Source organism: Micropterus dolomieu, linkage group LG02 (genome assembly GCF_021292245.1).
Source record: "Micropterus dolomieu isolate WLL.071019.BEF.003 ecotype Adirondacks linkage group LG02, ASM2129224v1, whole genome shotgun sequence".
NCBI lineage: Eukaryota > Metazoa > Chordata > Actinopteri > Centrarchiformes > Centrarchidae > Micropterus > Micropterus dolomieu.
In genome coordinates this window covers 32,241,678-32,246,626 of record NC_060151.1, presented here as the reverse complement: position 1 = coordinate 32,246,626, position 4,949 = coordinate 32,241,678, and positions in this window count along the sequence as shown.

Below are 4,949 nucleotides of genomic sequence, written 5' to 3'. Positions count from 1 at the left end.
TTAAAGTTATTATGTTCATTTGAGTATTTCCTCCATCCCTGGACAAATCAAATCAGATCTGTATAAAAATGCATCCATTTCTGCATCATGATGATTTAATCCCAATTTTCAGTTTTCAGAACTTGTTTGATTTGGAAAATCCATGTAACATATAGTTTGTACAGAGAAGAACTGACCTTAGCCTGTTCTGTTTGTTATGGTTAGTTTGAAGGTTTTAGACATTTTTTTCTGGGTTGTTGAAAAAGGCAAAGTCCCCTTGATGGTTCCACCTGGACCGAAACCGCTGTCACAGTGTTTGATCAACAATAATGAAATATATATAATAAAATATGGTTCCTGCAAATTCAGTGCAGTCTAAAAGAAAATGTATGGAATCATACAATGTGGGATCCTGATATAGAACTGCTTAAACTGAGCTAAAAGTTTAAAAATGTTTATTGTAATTTCAATATCATTTATAATACTTTATGAATAGAGCGATGGTACATATATCAAAGGGTTAACCCTTAAAAAAAGTCCACTAGATATCGCTGTGTCTTTAAGTAGCACGCCCTTTCAGTTCGCCTCTCCACAGGTAGTTAGAAACAACAATGTCACTTCAGGCACAAGGACTCTGGTGGAATTTTGAAACGTAAGCATAATTTTCAACATATTGTAGTTCTTACTTTACAGAATGTAACTTAATATAACAAACATTTGTCTAACAATGGTTAAATCATTTTCTAAAAACACTCTACCAAACGCTTAATGGAATAAAAATAGACTATTTACTTCTGACCATTCATTGTTGTGACCATCATACATTTAATGATATGCCATTATATATGCTGAAATAATTTAACATAAAAACCTGCTCGACCAAAATAGTTAAGTTGCCCTTTTCTGGTAAAAGTAGTGATGCTAAGATAATAAATGTAATTTTTTTAATAAATAAAAAACTTAAAAACATTCACTGTTGTTAATGTCATATAGTTAATAGTATTACATTAAATAAAACATAAAAATCAGTATATACAGTATTTCACCATTAAATATGGAGACTAAATAGAAATATGTTGGTATACTAAGACATTAATACTATATTACTAACATTATAACAGCACATGGTTTTTAATTTATTTCTGTAAAGATTTTGTATTTTTTAAATTATATTTTGCTTTAAAATATACTTTTACCATGAAGCAGCTTCTCAGCCGTTTGGTAAAGCACTATAAAGTACAGTATTTAAAAAACTGGTAGACTAAAAAATATTAGTTTAAAAAAAAGACAACAAAAGACTTTATCCATTTATTTTTTCTTAGTGAGGACATTACTAAAACAAAGTTTGTGGTTCCATCTAGCTAAAAGGAAAACTGTTGTCTCAGTGACACAGCAATGTACATGCAATACACAATATTTAGAATGTACTGTTTGTTTTGAATGAATAAATTTGATATCTATATAATGTAAGATAATATAAAGAAATATTGTAAAATAAAGCTCATTCAGCACATTATTGTAAAGTAGGATAGAGTAGTGGTTGTGTAGTTCTATGGTATAAAAAAAATATATAATACTGAAGTAGAATCAAACATCTTGCATCTGTCTTTTTGTTATTTGGACGCTTCTGTATGAAATTTGACAATTTGTATGAAAATGGCTATGAGTAACATTTATACAATTAAAAAACTTAAGTAGATGTATTATTACTTTGTTTATGTAGAAGAAGAAGTACCTGTGCTCAGCAGCTGCTGCAGGAACCAAAAGCTGTTTTACTGAAACAAACTCTGTGAGCAGTGTTTATTTATTCAGACATTTCATTTGTTACTTTGGTCTGGTGAAAAAGCCAATGTCCCCTCGGTGTTCCACCTGGACAGCACTTTCACAACCTCTATTTACTCTGACCCAGTGGTGTGGCATTAAAATGTAGATCCTGTGCATATGATTGATTTAATGACCGCACAACCAGGCTGGTGGAATTTGTTTCCAGTACAGCTTTTTGATACAGGTTCCAACATTTAGACAATAGATATTTAGACATTAACATATAAAGTAACATACATGTACATACAGACACCATATGCAACTGTTCCCTTTTTACCACATATAAATGTACAAGGTACAAGGTTGTTTATTAGTAATTATACGGCACATGGCTGCATAACGACATTTAATTTGTAAGTGTAGGCCTATATTTAAATATGGTAACATATAACATTAAAAAAAATTCATTTTGTGCATTTTCGAATTTGCATCTGGGGTGAATGTAAACAGCAGCAACCAGATGATAATATGAAAGTTTTATCTTCACAATAAACAGTCTCTCATTTGGGAAACAGAGTCCACCTCCTCTCATCTTGCCAGAGTCTTGCGCTCGCAGCTCGGAACATGGTCTCTGTACAGCAAAAATCAACGTGTCATACGTGTCTTGCGCTTGGGCATGGCAAAATTGCTCACTAGAGCCCCCAAAAGAGCGGCACATTTCACTGAAAAGTACAATATTTCTGTGGCACATGTATCATGTTCAGAAGTACAAAAGTGTTTCTCTGAGCCAATTTCCTAAACCCAACAGGCAGCCATTTTGGATTTAATAGTTATTTTTGGCGATTTACGCACTTTGTACTTTAAAAAACTCCTAAAGAATTAATTGGATCTTCTTCAAATTTTTGCAGTGCAATCTAAAGGCATTGATCATGAAAAGTTGTGCTAACTTTGAGTTTGTGTTCAATGTGGTGTGGTGTCGAAAATCAGTGTTTCGCCAGTTAGTTGTTTTAACGTGATTCCAGCTGACCAGAACTACTCCCACAATCTCTATTTATAGTAACCCTGTGATCCAGTGGTATTAAAATGTAGATCTTCTGCACATCCAGCCTTCCTTTTTTCCACATATATTCTTTATCTTAATTTAAATCTAAATGTATAATTATTAGGGCCAGACCACAAAACGTGTCTGTCTTTTTCTTCCAAATGAATCACATTTTTGGCCTAAAGGTGCTTGAAAACTCTCCAAACAGAAATCAGGTCAGGTCAGAGGTGGGTCTTGCACTTGCGTGTGGCAAAATGGAATGCTAGCGCCCCCTAAAGAGCAGCTCCCACTGCACGTTTGCTGCAATGTATGAAGTTCCTGTGGCACATACATCATTTCCAGACGTAAAAAAAAGGGTCATGGAGTGATGCTCTAAAACATTTTAGGCAGCGCACCCCCTTCTACATCTTAACCGGGTGGATGCACCCCCAAACCCCCTTCTCTCTAAGTTTGCTTATATACACTGAATAATATTATAAAGGCAACCCTTTTGTTTTTGCCCCCATTCATCACGAGCTGAACTCAAAGCTCTAAGACTTTCTCTATGTGCACAAAAGGCCTATTTCTCTCAAATATTGTTCATGAATCTGTCAAAATCTGTGTTAGTGAGCACTTCTCCTTTGCCAAGATAATCCATCCACCTCACAGGTGTGGCATATCAAGATGTTGATCAGATAGCATGGGGATTGCACAGGTGTGTCTTGGGCTGGCCACAATAAAAGGCCTTAGGCTGGCCACAATAAAAGGCCTTAGGCTGGCCACAATAAAAGGCCACTCCAAAATGTGCAGTTCCATCACACAGCACGATGCCACAGATGTCGCAAGTATTGATGGAGCGTGCAGATGGCATGCTGAGTGCAGGAATGTCCACCAGAGCTGTTGCCTGTGAATTGAATGTTCATTTCTCTATTATAAGCCGTCTCCAAAGGCGTTTCAGAGAATTTGTCAGTACATCCAACCGGCCTCACAACCGCAGACCATGTGTAACCACACCAGCCCAGGACTTCCACATCCAGCATCTTCACCTCCTGAGACCAGCCACCCGGACAGCTGCTGCAACATTCGGTTTGCATAACCAAAGAATTTCTGCACAAACTGTCAGGAACCGTCTCAGGGAAGCTCATCTGCATGCTCGTCGTCCTCATCGGGGTCTCGACCTGACTGCAGTTTGTAACCGACTTGAGAGGGAAAATGACATTTCAAAACTCCCCCCTCTCTTTTTATTAATTATTTTAAAAATTGTTGTAGTTATTACACTATTACACCACCATTTCTGTTGCGCACCCCCTAGAGGCAGCTCACTTTGGAAATCTCTGCCCTAAAAGAAAAGGAAGTCATGCATTTTGGATTTAATGGTCATAAATGGCCTTCCTTTTAGGAGGTTGAACTTCCAAATATGGTTTGACACAGAAAAACCTGATGACGTCTTGGCCCACCTATATATATCCCGCAAGTATATGTATGTTAAGCTGAGTAATGGAAAATATGTATAAATATGCTGTATTGAAGAACATAAGTATGACTGAATGCTCATTAAAGTTCTGTAAAACAATCCAGTCACCATTCACCAACATGAAATTATCAAAATAATTAACTGCAAGTCTCACTGAAATTATACAATCATACTTGACCTCAGAAAGTATCATAGAAGAGCATAACACGTGACAAAAGCAACAAAAGGTGAAGTTTAAAACTGACAGAGCCTTAACACTGACAATCAATTCAACTGCTTGGTCAAATCCAGTACCACTCCACCCACCTCCAATGTTCTTTGTCAGTAATTAATGCAAAGATTTGTTTGTCAGAATTACCTTGCCCTTAAAGACAATTCCACTGCATCCAACATAGATTTGACATGGTGCTTTAAAAATAACCTACAAACCCAATAAATAAAACCAAAAGTTAAACCAGTATTATGGCCTTGTGCACTCTCTGTGCCGTTAAAACTGTAATGCATTAAAACATGTTTATCCACTGCAATTACCCATCTGACAAAGATATATATATATATATATATATACAGTCAACAAGTCCTGGTCCCATCTGACCACATTTAACAGTCTTTCAGAGTCAAAGCTGAAGATGGATTCTGCAAGTCTGTGTGTTGACAGTGGACAATGCAGGTGACAGTGTTTCAAGTTGATACAATCATTTGCAAGATGAA